We start from the raw sequence: 19,342 nt of genomic DNA on the forward strand, positions 1-19,342 counted from the left end.
CTCTTTCTCAGGAAATGCCCCCAAAATATGGAACGCCTTCCCCCCGCACATCAGAACTCTACCGTCCTATGCAGAATTCAAGAGCCAACTTAAATCCTTGTGCCTTATCCGCTCCCTTGGTTGTGGATAACTTGGAGCTGCAAACGTCTCAGAATCCATGTGGTAACGTTGAATCCAGCACCAAGAAGCCCTGCTGTCCGAACTTTTCTTCTTTCCAAATTGTCTCTCGCCGATTGCTTTATTGGGTTTGTCTCATGTTGTTCTCTTTCTCATGTCCTCTACTGTGAAGCGCTCTGATACCTTCGGGTCTTGTTAGCGCTATAGAAAACTTCTAAATAAATAAATAAATAAACATTTATTTTGTCTACAAATTCTTCTGCAGATCTCTGACTGCCTTTCCACATCAGGAAAGGGTTGTCTATATACCTAGTCCACAGTACAATGTGTGGGGACCATTCCTGTAATACCTTGCCATGTATCACCTGCTCCTCCCACCAGCCCATCTGCAAATTAGCATTGCTGGGGCGAAGCAGGTGCCCGAAGGAGTCTCCTGTAGTTGTTGGTGTATGACATTATTGAACAGAACTTTTTTTCTGGCGAGACACCACTTAATCATGTCAGGCAGCATGTCATTGTGTTTCAGGTAGCCTATTGTTCTGGATTTGAGAAAGTGTTTTACAGCCCTTAATCCATCCTCATGTCTGATGCTTGCATATAATGAGTTAACATCTAGACATACCATCAGAAAGTCGTCTAATCAGAGTCCGCGTTAGGCTGCGCTGCCATGTGGGGGTATCGTGTGATCCGGGCGCGGTACACAGCCTCAATAAATCCAAACGGTCCAAGAAGCCAAAGGCATGTGCATGCAGAATCGGTGGAAACTTCAGCAGCCCATGCAACGAGTTTCTACCTCCCAGTCCACTCATGCGTGAGCGAAGCCGGCAGGCTGAAATGCATTACATGAGCTGGTGAAGTTACCTGAATGCATCGAATTCCTCAACGATCCTGAGTGCGCGTGCCTTCATTCTTCTTCGAGCTTTTGGATTTTGCACACACACACATATATATATATATACATACATGTATATACATACATACATTGATCACCAAGTATAATATATGGAATAAAGTACCCCCTTTAGTAAATGATATGGGTATTTCAAGTCACAGAGGAGTTCCATGACCAGGGCCAACTTTTGGTATGGGTGAGGCCCAGGGCACCAATCTTCGGAGAGGCGCACAGAGCTGCCTGCATTTAAGTCATGCAAACAGTTACATCCAGTAATTCAAGTTCAAGTGCTTTTAGTCACTTGTTAACATGCTGCAGATGTTTTTTAACACCCGTTACCCTGTTCCTTCTCCTTCCCTTTCACCCTCTGCTGCCACACACCAACACTACTCCCAACAAGTAACTTGGTTCCAGCATGACAGGCCTGAGCTGTTAGTGATTCCGGTGAGATGGGTAAACTGTGGAGATGTTTGTTTTTAGAGGCAGTCACTGCTGTGATGTTATCAGTTTGCAGCTGATCTATGAATACACAAGGGGCTCCCTGCTGCTTTATTTTATTAATCATCAGCAGCAGCAAGGGTGCCAACTTTCTTTGTGCTCAAGCTCTATCCGAGAAAGGGGGGCAGAGTTGTCCGGCTAGTGTTCGAAGCCAGGCTTTGTGGTTTACTATTGCATTAAGAAACCCAGACACACAACAAAATGATCATTAAATTAACAAAATAGGAAACATTTTAAACCAGGGTTCTCCAACCTTTTCTGTAGTAAGAGCTACCTTGGATCAGTGAAAATTGTGAGCTACTGAAGCCTAACCAACTTGCATGTTTTTTTAAATTTTTTTTAACTTTATTTTTGTTATTACAAAATAGAAATAGTCCAACCAACTTGCATGTTAATACCAGGTGCCCTAGTTCCCAGCTTAATTGACTTTTGGCCTAATGTTCATAGAGCCAGATGCTATGGTTTGAACAAAATACTTTGACTAAACAGCACTATGACAGGGCTGCCATGTTTGTCAATGAGAGTGTGGTATGTGGGGATGTATGCACATGTGTGCATATGAATGGGATATATGTGTACAGGCCACTGTGAGACTGTGTCGGATGCACAGGACATACCTTTCACCATAAGTGGCACCATGTATAAAACAAATGGGAGAAATTTAAAGAGCAGAAAAATATTCAGCAAAAATGTTCCGATTATGGAATATTTTTCTATACTTTAGATTTCTCCAATATAAAATTATGGCTGTATTTTTCAATTATAAATATGGCACTGTATCGAGAAAATTAAGCTGAAGAGTTAATTTTGTTTTTTTGGATTCCATAAAACTCATAATTTAAATTTTCTCACATTTCCAAGTGTCACATTTTCAGACACCAAGCATCTTGCTCCCAGTGGCCTGTAGACATGGTGCCATATTTATAACAGAAAAATACATTTGTATTAATGGGATGAATTTTAAGTGAATAAATGTGCTTCATAAAACATTAAGACATATTTGGCTTAATTAAAAGTAGAGAAATACATTCATATTTCATATTTCATATAAAAAGGTTTCTTCGCTTTAAATGTATCCCATTTGAAAAAAATGACTATTGTTCAGCTATAAATATGGCACAGTGTCTAGTGGCCATTGGGAGCAAAAGGGCTGCTGCTTGTAAATGGAACACTTTAAAATGGGAGAAAATTAAATTGAAGAGTTAATCATTAAGGTAAATTTTCTTTTTCATTTTCTCCAATTTGAAAGTGCTCAGAAAAATAATTTTGTTCTCAAATTCCAATCAACAAGGACTTTTATTTAAAAGTGTAATATTTTAGTTCTTCATCCCTGTGACCCAACCTGGCCCATAAATCTGACTGAGCACTTCTCATTATTAGGCTCTGCCATCTACAGCCTGATGATAATAATGTAAAGTAAACACAGGCTTCCCTTAACATTAAAGTAAAAATGTGACCTTGTGTTTATTTAAAAATGAACTCAAGGCTTCCAGCTACTTTGAAGGTGTCTGGGAGCTATATCAACTGGTGGAGACACCTGTTTTAAACCAATGACCTATGACCCCTCTGTGTGTGCACTGCAGTATTTTGCAACAAGTGAACAATAATTACTCCCTGATATTGCCTGATGATTCAGTTCAAGAAGATATGCTTTTGCTAGTTGACAGATTTTGGGAGGCTGCAGATGAGAGTGTGATACAATCTTATTCAGAAACTTTTAAAGGTGCACACACCTTCTTAGGACAATACAGTGCTAATGAACGCATCATCAGCAGCAATAGTGCCAAATTTATTACCGCCAGGGTACTCTCCTAGCAAAGGACGGCTCTGTCCCTGACCAAATAGAGGAATGAAGCTGAAGGCTGAGTTCCTTTTTAAGGTTATGGAACTCTGTGGTGACTTGCAATATCCTTATCATGTAAGGCAGGGGATACTTTATTCCATATAATACATTTTCCCACCGTTACCCTTCAAACAAATCACTTGAATCCTTGGCGCATAGTTCTTTCATCTGAAAGAGAGAGCATGTTTGCGAACATGTAGAATAAAAATTGAATCTATTGTGCAAAATAAAACATGTAAAAACTGATACATTTTTGTTGCAACAATAAGAAATAGTTTAATACTTGCCCATATTTTTTTTTAAAAGAGAGGTAGCTCAGAATTTGTAGAAACATGAAGAACGATTTTAACTTTACTATAATTACCCAAAGAGTGCAAAAAATAAACATATTGCCATAAATATCTCCTTTCTGCTTGTCGCTATATAGCTAGAAAAACAGATCAGAAGAAACAAAACCAATTAGAGTTGAGGTATGGTGTCATTTCTATATAATTGGTGACTGGGAGTGTCACAAGTCACCTATTATGAATCACAAGTCACCTATTATGAAACAAATTAAAGACAGGTTTTTATAGAGGGATTGCAGAATCTGGGATGTGGCTAGGGTATTTTACAGAACAATATTTAAAAAGCAATATTCTGATAGATAGTAGGTCAGATTGGCAACAAGGAATTGGAAAAGAAAGCATACACAAGAAGCCTTACGAAGGCATCAAGGAGACGTCACAAGTGGATGCCAGAAAAGTTTTTAAATATGAGTTTCAGATGTTTCTTTTTTCCTGAAGAGGATTTGTAAAGTTCGCAATTTTTGTGCGTTGCATAGTTTCTGTTTTTCCACATTTCCTTCATTTTTCTCCATGCTAAGCTTTGTCTCCATGTAACACTTTCAAACTGATAAAAAATAGCTGCACCTAAAACACCCCCTCTTGTGCAATTAAATCCTTCTTGCATAATTACATCATAATTCAATGCTGGAAATTAAGTGCAGAAGTTTTCACTTCAAGTTTGCATTTTAGGGGGGCGCTAGAGGGCGCACTGCAGCATGGCCGCACTGCCGTGAGGCTCCTGCAGCCCGGAGCCTTCATCCGTCTAGGAATCCTGTTTGACCGTCGCCTTTCCCTGCCCTGATCCCGGATTCTGCTTTGGTGGACCACGGACTGCCCTCGGCTTAAATCCTGTCCCGATCGGAGGTTCCTAGCCGAAGCTAGAGGATCCGGAAACTTCACCGCCGCACGCTCTGGAGAGCGGACGCTCTGCGGCCCGGCGTGCCGGCCCACTTTTGTCCGCGGCTGCACACGTGGGTGAAGGCCTTCTCCCCTCCCCCTCGGTGCTTCTCCGTGCCTACTCGGCTGGAGGCGACCGGTGGCTGCCCCTGTGGCTCTTGATCGGCGGCGCGTGGTGAGAGGCGCCGGTGCGGGTGGCGCCGGGGATTGTGGCAGCGGAGTTGCAGTGGGAGCTCCGATCTATCCCTGGAGCTGGACGCGGCCATTGCGCAGAGGGGAGTGGCGGGGCATGTACGCCTGCTCGTGCCCCCCATCTGCATTACTGCTCTAGCCGACTGGAATCTGCATGGTGTGGGCAGGAGTGCACTATGGACCGGAAAAAGGATTATATGTGGCATTAAGGATCGTGATACTGTGAAACTGGGCTTTTTACATTTGGCGCCTTTTCCCACCGCAGCGGTCGCCATATTGCGGAGCCTGCCGTGATAGGCTTCACGACGGAGTCCTCCACTGGACGTTGTGGCGCCAGCCTCATCTGCCTGCCATAGTCCACGGTTGCCCCCTGCTGCGCCACCTTTGCCTGGCGATCTTGGATTGCACCGCCTTGGTCCCTGAGAGACGATATTGGTGCTGACTCCTGTGCACTGTCCCTGTCCAAAGCTGTAAGTGGCACTACCCTTTCTACTCTGTGGTGTGTTGGGCCGGGCCGCTGCAGTGCCCTATCGGACTACATCCGATTGCCTTCAAGACGGCTGCCCTGCTGGCAGCGACGGCGTGCTGTGACTGAGCTGAGGGTGCTGGCGGCGCTGTGTGGAGGTGAGCATCCTACGCCCCGCTATTGACAGTTCTTGCGTTACGTGTCCTGTTGGGTGCATAACAGTGTTGGCCGTGGACTTGTACTCGAGGATCACCCCCCTTGCCTCTTTATTCACGTCGCTGCTGCACGCTGTGTGTGTATCAATATGGGCAAGCCGGACAATAAGCAACCTAAGCTCTCCTTTGACTCCACGGCTTCTAGGAGGGGCGCACACCTAGTACAGGAGGCGGGGACCTCACGATCTCCCCCTCCGCCTGTCGCTGATGCTATCTCGCAGCCCGCCACCCCGGATTTCCAGCAGATGATGCAGGAGATGCGACAGGGCTTCGCCACCATAGTGGACAAAGTGGACAAACTATCCTTCCGCATGGACGCGGTAGTACAGAAACTTGATGTCCATGAGGAGCGCCTGACCACGGCGGAGCAGCGAATCTCGGATCATGACGACACTGCGGCCACTCATACCACTCAATTGGCGAGGATGGACAATATCCTAAGAGTAATAGCTGCCAAGAATGAGGAGTTGGAAGCGAGGAGTCGAAGCAACAACATTCGCGTGGTAGGTGTGCCGGAGAGGACGAATGTTGGGAAGATGGAGACATATGTGGAAAAACTACCGGTTGGAGCGGTTGGGGCGGAAGCCTTTTCTACCCAGTTTATTGTGGAGCGGGCACACCGATCGCTCGGACCGCGGCCGGCCTCTGGCGCGGCTCCGCGCCCTATCATTGCTCGCCTCCTGAACTATCGGGATCGTGACGCGGCTCTTCGTGCGGCTCGCACTTCCCGCTCACTTTCCTTCGAGGGGATCAATTTCACCATCTACCCGGACTTCACTCCCATGGTGCAGGAGCAGCGGCGCAAATTCTTGGCAGTTAAGAAGAAGCTTAGGGATCTGCAGGTGGACTACGCCTTGCTCTACCCTGCGAAGTTAAGGGTCACTCATCAAGCGAAGCAGACTTTCTTCACGAATCCGCAGCAGGCGGAAGACTTTGTGAAGCGGCTAAGGAGGGAACGGGCTGCTGATGGCCGCCAGGATGGACTTGGACTGGGACAGAATGGTCACCAATCGGCGGGAGAGGAGGAGGACGCCTGATCGGGTTTCTGATGGCGAGATGACTGAGCTGAACATTTCGTATTGATACTGATGTACCTGCCTCTAGAGGCTGTGTTTCCACAGACATGTGCTCTTGAGGGCGGATGGGTGGATCTCCGGACTGCTCCGAGCGTCCGCTTGTTAAGTCTATTAATGTGGCGATGGTTGGTTTTTATTCTTTGCTCCGGGCACCCACCCCAGCACTGTGCCTGACTCGGACCTTTGCCTTGCGGCTGGAAAGTCGGCATAGTGTGTGAGGGTGGTGAAGTGCACCTCTGGTGGGCACCCCCAACGGGAATACCCCTCCAATGTTTAACTTTTATTTTTTTGTTGTGCGACTGATTTACTGGACGGATGGATGGATGTATGTGGTGTGGGGAGGGGGGGTGGTAGGGGGTCCTGCCAGTTTGGAGTTGGTCAGGTGGGCGGTGGGAGGAGGGGATGCGTTGGTAATTTCTCTTTCACTTGCTGGTTGTAACGCAGGCGGAATGTTATTGAGTGGTGCTGCGTGCCTGTTGCACGGTTGTGCTCTGTTTGGTTCCGGGAGGGGGGGGGGGGTTGGCTCTGTGTATGGAAGACGGCATGGATGGCTGTGATGTACGTGATGCTAGATGGCAGGTGTGTGCAGCGGCTACGGCCTATTGCATTTGTTCGTGTGGTGTGCCTGATGCGGGGTTTCAGGGTTCCCTGTCACATGTTCCTCATGAGTAATGTCGGTCGAGATGTTGGATAAGATATCGATTTTATCTTGGAATGTGCGTGGGCTCAATGATGCCAGGAAATGTCGTTATGTGCTGCACTATCTAGATAGACATGCCATACAGGTGGCGCTTCTGCAGGAAACGCATCTGCGCCGGTCGCCGGCACATGCGTTTGGAGGGAGGTGGGCCACTGTGAGGAAATTTTCATCGTACTCCTCTTATGCGAGGGGGGTTGCAATACTGATCAAGAAATCACTTACCTTCCAGGAGTTGGGATCACACGTAGACTCAGACGGGAGATATGTGCTGTTGTGGGGGAGGATTGGGCAGATCACTGTGCTTTTCGTTAATTGTTATGCACCGAATGTTGATACTCCTGCCTTTTTTCTTGCACTATGGGGTCATGTACTTGCGGTAGACGCTTCCCATATTGTGTGGGGGGGGATTTTAATCTGGCAATGGGGGCTCTTGAAGACAGGTCGGAAGGGAGTCATCAGTACAACGTCCAGGCCAGGGATGTCTTGCGGGGCATTGTGGAAGAAGCAGGTCTGGTAGACAGCTGGCGATATGTACACCCCACTGTTAAGGAGGGCACGCATTTCACGGCGCAGGCCCGTACCTGGGCGAGGTTGGACTATATCTTCCTTTCCAGGGGACTGGTGGCGGGATTGCATGGTGTGACACACCTCCCCAGGACATACTCTGACCACTGTCCAGTTCGGGTTGTGGTATCGGTGCCTGGACTGCACCGACCGCAACCACCTTGGAGGCTTTTCCCTTCGGCCCTTTTGGACCCTATCTTTAAGGCAGAGCTGGGCGAGGAAATAGAGGCTTTTTTCCCGAGGAATAAGGGGTCTGTAGACAGTGTGGAAGTGATATGGGAGGCATTTAAAGTTACAATCCGGGGGGTCACGATCTCCAAGAGTTGTGGGGTACTCAGGACTATTGTTCGCACGCTCGCTGGCTTAGAGACCGATCTACGACACCTAGAGCGTGGGTTGCTTGATGGCTCTGACCCTGATCTCATGCACCAGTTTAGAGGTAAACTTTCGGAGTACGAGGAGGAAGCGGCCAGGGAGGCGAAGCATAGGGGGAAATACTGGATGGCTAGAAGGTATTGTGAAGGTGAGAGACCGGGGAAGGTACTTGCTGCTCTTACGAGACACCAAAGGCATAGTTCGGATGTCTTGGAACTGGTCTTGGCTGATGGTACGCGCTGTACAGATACGAAAACTATTCAGGACACGTTTCTGCAACATTACACACACTTATACACTTCCCAGCACTCAGGAGACGTGCGATATGGGGGGTTTCTGGACGAGCTGTCGCTTTGCTGGCTATCCGACGATCATAGGGCTTTTCTGGGTAGGCCCCTGGAGGTTGATGAAGTCAGGAGTGCCATCATGTCTCTTAATAATGGCAAGGCTACAGGCCTGGATGGTCTCCCCGCCGAATTTTATAAATGTTACGTGGATATTATGGCTCCGGTGTTACGGGAGGTATTCGAGGAATCCCTTGAGGTAGGGCGTCTACCAGGGTCTATGAGGGAAGTTGCTATCACCTCTTTGCTCAAACCTGGAAAGGATCCCCTTGACGTGGGATCCTATAGGCCTCTTTCATTGCTCAACTGCGATGTTAAAATTCTAGCTAAAGTGTTGGCGACACGTCTCTCTGAGCTTATGCCCGTTATAGTGCTACCTGACCAGTCAGGATTTGTGCCTGGCCGGGCGACGTCCCATAATCTTCGAACATTATTCTCCTTGATTCCGACCATAGCTCCAGAGCTCCCGGTGGCTGCTGTTTTTCTAGACGCGACGAAAGCGTTTGACTCGGTGGAATGGGGTTATTTAATAGACGTTCTGTGCAGGATGGGCTTTCCCAGGATATTTATCTCATGGGTTAAATTACTTTACACTGACCCTATGGCCAGAGTGGTTGTGAATGGTGTGTTGTCCTCCCCTTTTCCGATCACGAGAGGGACCAGGCAGGGGTGTCCACTCTCTCCCCTCCTGTTTGCCATTGCCATAGAGCCTCTTGCATGTAGGGTTCGACAATTGCATCAACAGAGCGCGTTTAATTGTCTTCAGCGTCAAATTGGTATATCCCTGTATGCTGATGATGTTACCCTTTATGTGAAGGATCCGCAGTCGAACCTTAATGCGATACTGCATGAGTTTGTTGTCTTTGGCGGTATATCTGGAGTGCATATCAATTGGCAGAAATCCCAATTCTTTCCGCTCACTGCAGCGGTTCATCGTTTCCCACTTGACTACCCCCTGGAGTGGTGTGACTCGGAGCTGCGATATCTGGGTATTGTTGTGTCATTGCTCAAAGAGGAGACGCTACGGCTTAATTACGGTGTAGCTATAACTAAGTTAGCAGATAACATAACGAGATGGATGTCCTTACCATTGTCTATGGCGGGTAGAGCCTCTCTCATTAAAATGGTGGTGTTACCCCGCTTCCTGTACTTGTTTCAAAATATTCCGTATCATCCTGGGGCGTATTTCTTCACACGTCTCCGCTCGGAGCTGCTTCGGCTGTTCTGGGGGGGCAAACAGCCGCGGGTGGCGTGGTCTACACTGACGCTGCCTTATGTCGATGGGGGCTTCGACATCCCTGATTTTGAACTATATTATGTCAGCGCCCAGGCGCACTACGCCTACCACTGGATGCGCCCCACGCCGTTTATGCCTCAGGTGGCTGCTGAACAGTGGGTTGCTCATCCTCTCCCATTGGAAGGCATGGTCCTGGGTAATGTTGGGGATATTGACACACACCAGACGACGGTTACCTGCACGGTTGATGCCTGGAAGCGTGTCGCAAGGACGCTGGATGTTGACTTTCTCTACTCGCCTGCGTTACCTCTGGTATATCACCCTGCTCTGTCTCTGCTGCAGGAGACAGGGTTCCAGCGCCTGTGCAAGCGTCTTGCGATACTTACCTGGGGGGACCTGTTTCGTGAGGGCACCTTCCGTACCCTGGAGCATTTCTTTGGGGGTGGGGAATATTCCCCGCTTGAAATGTTTTATTATGTCCGGCTACGACAAGGCCTGAGGACACTGTTACCTGAGTTCCCCGGGGAGCCGGGTGTGACCCTACCGCTTCACGTGCTGTTACTTTCTGATGGGCGCCATTTGGTGTCTAGGTTGTATGGTGCCATCAGGAAACAACGAGCTGCCTCGCCTGGGCGGGCGCGAGCCCAGTGGAATGTTGAGCTTGGAATTTCTATCTCTGATGACCAGTGGACGTATTGTTGTGGTGTGACTGCCAACATCTCCTCTAGCTGCCGCCTAAAGATCATACACTACAAATTCATACAACGATTTTATTATACTCCGGCTAGGAAACTTAGGTTCCGGTTAGCGGAAGATGATAGATGTGCTCGTTGTCATATGCCGGGTGCCGATTTTCTTCACTTGGCGTGGGAGTGTGGGGTTATTTCGGAGTACTGGGTGCAGGTCCATGATGCTCTTCAGGTCATGACTGACAACGGGGTGCCACTCGACCCTATGGTCCTATTGTTGGGTTATACCAAGGAGGTGCCAGCATTATATCGTAGGTTTGTGGATGTGGCTCTGCTGCTGGCGAAGAGACGTGTGGCCTGTTGCTGGGGGCGGGGCAGAGTGCCGCAGTTCCGGGACTGGTTGAAGGATATCCTCTATTGTCAGGACCAATATAATGTTTATGCAGAAATGATGCCTGTGCGCTGTAGGCCCAGAGACTTTTGGAGCCCACTTCAGGTGTATCTCCTTACCAGGGCTGTGCAGGATTCTGATTCTGATAGCGCGGATCGGGTTGGGGTGGGTTAATGGAGTTTCATTTGTTGGAATTACACGTCTATTTGCCACATGTCAGGTTTACACGATGAGCGGGTCTGTCTATTTCCACTACTGCTTATTTAGTTACGTGGGGTATGCTATATGATCGTCGGTGGGGGAGCGGGGATTTAAGGCCCTCTCCCTTGTGGTGCTGCTTGTGATGCCTTACCTCAGGGACTGATGAACTGTGAGTGCACACCCACTGTTCTCCCGCTGCTCTCCTCCCTGGAGAGATGTATGCTTGTTATTCGCATTATTGGTGTATTTATATGCTCTGTACAGATGTGTAACGCCACATGTCATTGCTGTTAACGTGACCTCATTTCCGCCTGCTCTGTTCCCCCATCTGGACCTGGCGCCTGGTCGTCCCTTGTGTGCCGCTGCACTACACTACACCTGAATCCCTGTATGCTTTGTATGTATGTCACTGATGATCTCTTGCTTGTCTTCCACTACTTGTTGAAAATAAAGGTTTAAAAAAAAAAAAGTTTGCATTTTAGAGGAGAACAATAAGAATCAGTGTCATGAAAATGATTGTAAATCTGCACCTACCTGTTTTCACAAATGGTTGGCGGCAGATTTACGGAATTCCAGGAATTCCTAAACCTTTCCAGGAGTACTCCGACAGTTGCAGGTTTAAACCAGTACTAGGTACCGCTCGTAGCTGGACTTTGGAGCTGCTGTTTTCACCCGGGGACCACAACAACCAGGAGCCCTGCAACTCTCCCACCTGTGCTGGAACCCGCCCACAGCGCTACTTCATGGCTTGCGGCCCCCGCTTCGTGGGCGCCGCTCGTAGCTTGTCTTTGGAGCTGCTGTTTTCATCTGGGGAACACAACAACCAGGAGCCCTGCAACTCTCCGTACCTGTGCCGGAACCCGAACACAGCGCTACTTCATGGCTCGCGGCTCCCGCTTCTCGGGAGCTGCTCGTAGATGGACTTTGAAGCTGCTGTTTTCACCCGGGGACCACAACACCCAGGAGCCCTGCAACACTTCCCACCTGTGCTGGAACCCGCCCACAGCGCTACTTCACGGCTCGCGGCCCCCGCTTCGCGGGAGCTGCTCGTATCTGAACTTTGGAGCTGCTGTTTTCACCTGGGGATCTTGTCGTCCCGCAGGACAGTGCATGATTGGCATCGAGGAACCGCTGACGAAGCATCGTTTTTGTCCACATTGCGTTCCTTGCCTCACACAATCAGGTATTAGAGCTCTACATACGTCCTGCCACTATTCACAGTTTATGTTTTAACATCTTTAGACTTAATACATTGTTTGACGATTGTCTAAATGTTTATCGCTAGACTCTGCAGATATGCTAGGTAACTCAGTTACTATTGTGTATTTTCACCTACCGCATGCGATTTACACCCGCAGTAATTAATGATCCCTTTAACTTTTCACTAGTCGGCAGCCCTGTATTTGTTCCTTTTTCTCTAAGTTAAGACCTCATCGCTCGGTCTTAGAACCAAATAATCTTCTTTAGTTTTTCCATTTATGCCACTAGCTTTCTCATGGGGCCACCGGGATAACATGTTGCTCCACCCTCTCATTCTAGGAGGTTACTACATTTACCTTACCAGACGGCTTTCCCTCTCGATTTCATTCATTAGACTGCGGGACCCAATCTTTTTGAATCCATACCTTCACATATCACAGGCACTATAACAGTTACAGTCTGTTTTTGAATTCACTCCTGGCTTATTTGTTTGTAATGCAAGGACCGTCTGCCACGTCTTTAGTTTTTTTATTATTTCTTTCCCTTCTGGTATCTCCTCTATGTACTCTATCAACAACCCCTTGGGGGATTGACAGTCGGCATTGTGTTCCTTTTTCACATTTTAGGAACAGAATACTGGGACCCCCCCAGTTTGGTGCATCGATATTTGCTTGATTAGGACTACGCTGGGATAGTACTGGAAGCTACAAACCTCATTCCCTACAGGTACTTCAGCTTGACCACCATATCTTGTAAATCTGTATATAAGTCCACAGAGTTGTTATCCCTTGGAATTTGGCCCCCTATTTGTGGGACATACTATTTTGAATCAACAGCACTATTCCAGGAGTTCCTGTTGGTTTACAATACCCCTTTTTTTCCAACAGACATTATCATCTCTGTTTACTGACTACCTCCAACTGGAGCTATTTCTTGACCAGAAGTGATTTCCAAAACTTGCTCAGTCTCAATTGACCTAAAGGTGTGTATGATCTCCGTCATAATACAAAGGTGTTCCTCTAGACTGATCATAAGCTTAAGCATTGGGTATAGTTTCTTTAGGTGTGTATAGATCACCGTTACAACGCATAAGTGTATCTCTCAATTTATCACAGTTTTATGAATTGTCATTTAGGGACCCTCCATCCCCTCCCCTTTTTTTCCTTTTCCTTGATTGCATGTTTATCCCCTATATCTCCCCTCCACACCATTCTGAATGATGTCTACACTCATATTGTCATTGTGTTTTTTGTATACTGCCTTGTTCCTTTTTTGTTACTCGGAATCATAGTTCTCATATACTTTTCTTCTCCTTTTCACCCACAGATATGCTTTGTCAGCCCAAGATTGAAATTATTAATTGATCCTTACACTAATGGTGTGCTATTAAATTTGGATCGTACTAGACCGTCCAGATCCATCGAGAAAATACATGCGCCCTGATGAAGGATTCTCTTAAATAATTTTTAGTTTCCGAAACGCGCGTCGGCGCTTTTTTCCACTGTATGTTGTTTTTGATATGTTTTCGAGTGTGTATATATGGTTTGCTTGATAGAGAGAATGTATATGAATGATTGAATGAATGAATGGTGTGTCATGCTTTTACTATCGTATTTGCACTTGGGCTGAAGTCTCTTTATGATTCTATAATCCAATGTACTTTTATACATTAAGAAGCTTACCTTTTTCAATGATGGACTAAATGATTTTATTAAAAATGATCTATTGAAAATACATTTTCTAAAATAACTTAGCTGCTCTGTGGGTGTTTCTGGCAAACTTTTAGTGATGTATTCCTTCTCCTTGGGGAAGCTCCCTTTCATGTTTATATAAGTTCACCTGGGGACCACAACAACCAGGAGCCCTGCAACTCTCCCCACCTGTGCTGGAACCCGCCCACAGCGCTACTTCACGGATCGCGGCCCCCTGCTTTGCGGGAGCTGCACGTAGCTGGACTTTGGAGCTGCTGTTTTCACCTGGGGACCACAACAACCAGGAGCCCTGCAACTCTCCCCACCTGTGCTGGAACCCGCCCACAGTGCTACTTCACGGCTCGCGGCCCCAGCTTCGCGGGATGCGCCCGGGCGCGGGCCGGCCCTTTTGAGCCCTTTCGAGACTGGGAGAGGCTGGACTGGGCACCCCCTCTAAGGCCTGGAATAGCAACGCTTGAGCTGCCTATAAGTAAATGGAAATAAAGACCAGTATGTGACTTAATTTAAATTATCTCTGTTTTACTCGCCGAACCGTATATACTTTATATGGCAGCACGTGATGGCAGAGGGAGGAAAGAGGCAGGAATTGGGTATGTCGCAGGGACAATTGATCAGTTTATCACCAGGGCCACTTCCGTGCTCGCACATGAGATTGCTATCACGGACCGACGTCTGTCCCTTGACCCGGTGTTCGCAAAACGATCATCCCTGGGGGCATCATGAATGCGCGATCACCGTAAAGACACTGTCAGCCTGCATCCGAAATGGGGCCCCAGTCTGGAACTATAAATGTACAGCAAACCCGACAACTCTCAGTGAGACCGGAGATCCCTTGAATTCTTACACATTGTCAGGCAGTAAATTTCCTGGTCTACCAAAGAGCACGATTACGTGTGCGGCAGAAAGCCATAAAGAACCCTCTCAACCTATGGACCACACGCAGGGGGTGGCCACTAAAAGAAAAAGAGGTGGTACATGAGGAGGTGCTCAGCAAAAAGGAAAGAAGGCCAAGATCTCTAAACCACAGACAGAGCCGCTGCACACAGACTGGCCACTTATCGAAGTCTCACAAGAAACAGTTCCCGCAGCAAATGTTATAGCTATGGGTGAAATTGCAACTGGCTTTCCATTGTCTGAGGAAATATACTGGCAGAAAATAGGGTCCCTTATATCCTCTTCTCTGGAGCCACTATTGAACAGACTTGAAAACAGACTTGAGAAAATGGAAGAACTGATAATGTCAACCTTGGGAGGGATCGAAAATAAAGTAGTAGGCTGGGGCCATGCAAAAGAACCAACGAGGGAGGGAGGGAGGGACTCTGTTGCACGTTCTATTCTCAGCATCCAACGGGCCAAGACAATGCAAGGGGAGGGATAAGGAGTGGTGGAAAGGTGGTTCCTACAGAGACACATAGGGCAAGTGGCCGTAATGACAGGGATAGGTATAAGAATGTAGGAAGGAATCTATGTTCCCATCTAGATCTACCCCCAGACTGTACACCTTATGTGGCTGTTCTGACAGGTGTTCCTGGGTGGCTGAACTGGAAGATGGCAAAGTTGAATTGTATGATCAATTAAAAAACAAGGCAATACATTGGCTAAACAATAATAGACCTCTGCCCGAGACGTAAAGTGTAAGATTCTCTTCGTAAGGAGAGTTAGCTGGGTAGGAGGAAGGCCAAAAAATCTAACAGGAGACTGTATTGTCATCAATTTTAATGACCCTAAGGTGGTGGACTATGTCTGTTGGGAAGCCCGGACACACTCACGATCTTCTATTGAGGCCCGGAATTTAAGTTATTTTTATATGCCATCGGACTATATACCCAATTTTGAGCATTCTGAAGGCCACAAGGAAAGGATTTGTCAGTTTGGAAGGGCAGGAGCAGGGGTGGTGCGGGTGAAGAATGAGCCTCGGTTTGCAGTATCAGGGGGAGGAAACACACACGGACAGCAGGTAGCATCAATGAGGGAGGGGGGAGGTTCGGCACTCTCACTGTATAACAGATATGCACCACTTCACTGGGGCAGACACCATAGTGAAGTTGACTGACTGCAAGGAGAGAGGTTAGGTCAAGAAAATGTGTTAGCTCTGGCTTCTCCAAAATCAAGATCACAGGTTGTGGAGCAGGAAAGGGGAGTTATATCGAATACATATCAGTTGCTCTCAAATAAAAAAAGACTTTGCGAACTGAGGTATCCCAGGGTACCGAGAGCCCAAATATAGATATTTGCTCTCATGCAAGTACACCAGTGAGTGCAATAGAATTAGTATCCTGGAATGTAGCAGGCCTGTCAGCTAAGTTTCAGAACTAGGAATGGCTGGAATACATTAACAAATTTAAAATAATTTGCATCCAGGAAACCTGGGAGGTAGACCATTTTAAATTTCACCTAGCTGGGTAAAAATCGTTTGGGATCCCCGCAATTAAGTCCATGGCTGGAAGAGCGAGGGGAGGTCTCCTAATATTCGTAGATTTGTGCTTGGAAGGGGAGTTGACTGAATTAAAATGGAATTCAGAAAACATAATAGGCCTCGGTTTTAAAAGCAGGGGCCTCAATATAATTCTGGTGAACTTTTATAACTCGGGAGGCAACAGAGTGACAGAGCTTGATGAAAGATTATGCCGGCTGAGGGAGCAGTAGCAGGGGCATACGGCACCCATGCTTTTAATAGTGGGGGATTTCAACTGCCATCTGTGTCCCAAACTATTACTAATAAAAGAAGTTTGGACTTCACGTAACACAGAGGAGGGACCACATTTCGAGCATACATTGGAGGGAAAGAACTTGACCAGGGTGATGAAAAATCACATGCTCGAACACACAATGGACTTACTAGTGGTGGAACCTAACAAACTGATTACCCCCACCTTTAAAGGAAGGGGTTGTAGCTCCTTTATTGATTTTATTTTAGTGTCCCAATTGCTTAAGAGGCGGTTACTGGGATTTTCAATAGAACTGAGTGGTTTTAGCGATCACAACCCCATAGTACTGTCCCTAACAGACCCAATGAGAAGGAGGGTCATAAAAAAGGGGATCGGGTCTTAGAAAAAGTCACTGATCAGGGCAGGCGTTTGAAATGGTCACGTATTAATGGTGAAAAATGTTATAGGTCGCTAGTAACCTACGGGAAACGGCTCTTAGAGGAATGCCTAGACTTATCAGTGGAAGGGCCGCACTTAGTGGAGTCATTTGAGGAAATGGGCTACCTAATTGACGGCCTTTTAAAGACAAAAGGGCATGGTAAGCTTAAAAACTACCCCAGATGGTTTGATAATGCATGTTACCTTGCACAGAGAAAACTAAGAGCTGCCCTAAGACTTAAACCAAGGGATAAATATAGGGTCCTGCAATGCAGGCTAAATTATAAGCAAGCAGTAAAGCGTAGGAAGTGTGCTCTCCAGACACAAACCTGGGAGGACCTGAGAGGAGCGGCCGAAAGGAAAGATATGACCACCTTTTGGAAGATAATCAATACTCCTTGCTTCCAAGATGGGAACAGCTTGCAGATAGGATCTAATGTTCTTCCAGAACAGTGGTTGCTGCATTTCAGAGGGCTATACAATCAGGGGAACAGCGTGCCATCATATAATGGGGAAGGGATGGGGGTGGGGAATGTAACACTTGAATTTACCCTGGAAGAGATTACCGCTGGCATCCTGGGTCTTACCAGAAATAAAGCACCGGGTCCGGACGGGATCCCCCAGGACCTTTTCCTAAGTCAGGTGAATCTATGGGCACCAATTGTAACAAGAATAATAAACGCTGCTATAGCCACGGGACTCCCTCGTTTGTGGTCATCGGCTATAATTGTGCCCATTTTTAAAAAGGGGAATAGAGACAACCCCCAGTGCTTTCGCCCAATTTCCCTTATAGATGTCACTGCTAAAATTTTGGGACGGGTTGTTTTAAATCATCTGATGAATTGGGCTGAGGAACACCATATTAATCCTGATGTTCAGTACGGATTCAGGGCTAAAAAGATCTACAACAGACCAATGTCTAAATTTATATCTATTGGTGGCAAAATACACTGTTGCCAACAATGAAGGGGTCTATTTAGCCTTTAAGGATCTTACCGCAGCGTTTGACTGCGTCCACAGGGAGAAGCTATGGGCATTATTGACCACACTTGGGGCAGATCAAGAACTGATTAAGATTATGAAGGCCCTACATTGGAATACCACGGCCAAAGTCAGATACAACTTAGAGGGCGGATGCACTGAGTCTTTTACTTGCACTAGTGGCGTGCGACAGGGGTGTATTTTGGGCCCATTCCTGTTTTCCCTATATATAAACGGTTTAGAACAAGCCCTAGTAAGTCTAATTGTGGATTCACCTAGAGTAGGCAGAAGAGCAATCCCTGTTCTGCTTTATGCAGATGACTCAGTACTGTTGGCACGCGCTCCACTGGGACTACAGCGATTAATAGACGGTTTTGTCGATTTTATGAATAATTTAGAGCTGTCTGCCAATCTGACCAAGTCATATGTAATGGAAACAGGGACCAAACCAAGGAAAAATTTCAACTATAGAATAGGTGACCATAAACAAGAGAAGGTGCAGTCCTTCTCGTACCTGGGCATTTTATTTGATGGGCATTTAAATTTTAAATTATTAACTGAGGAGCGTTGTAACAAGTTAGTGTCCAGCACAGGGGCAATCATGAGCTTTGGGCGCAGACTTGGACGCTGGTCTCTGGCTGAAATTATGAAATTAAATAACTCAATTTGTTATTCTAAAGCGGCATATGGGGCAGAACTCTGGGGATTTGCTGATCTTAACAAACTGCAGGTAGGAGACTAAATTTATGAGAAGGTTCCTCAAAGTTCCACAGCGCGTCCCATCTCATATTGCTCATGAAGAACTGGGTGAGACTTCGTTATAGAGGACAGGCTCCAGGTCAGACCCCTGATAGCATGGCTAAAGATCTGGGACAATCCAGAGGCAACATTGACTAGACAAATAATCATGGATTGTCTTGCTAGGGACAGGGGACTGAACATCCCATGGCTGAAGTATTTAAAGGCGGCATTTGAAAAGATTGGCTGTATAGACCTCTTCTCAAACCCGACCGGAATTATAGGTCGGGACAAGGGTTGTGTGAAGAGGAAGTTTTTTATGCACAAAGTCCACACAAGAGAAGAGAGGGTTTGGAGCAAGCAGTCGATCAAAGACTACAGTCTAGTGAGGACTAGCGATGGAATGGAACTGTACCTCGCCCTCATACAGAACGCCCAGGATAGATTTGTAATCACACGTTTTAGGCTCAATCTTTTACATTATTTATTAGCCGACCCGGCAGGTTTTACCACTGTAGCTGTGCCAAAGGGTCCCTGCGGCTGCGATCAACGATCTCTGCAGGAAACCCTTCATTTTGTATTATTATGCCCTTTTTATTCAA

The sequence above is a fragment of the Lissotriton vulgaris genome, chromosome 3_1 (genome assembly GCF_964263255.1).
Source record: "Lissotriton vulgaris chromosome 3_1, aLisVul1.2, whole genome shotgun sequence".
Taxonomy (NCBI): domain Eukaryota; kingdom Metazoa; phylum Chordata; class Amphibia; order Caudata; family Salamandridae; genus Lissotriton; species Lissotriton vulgaris.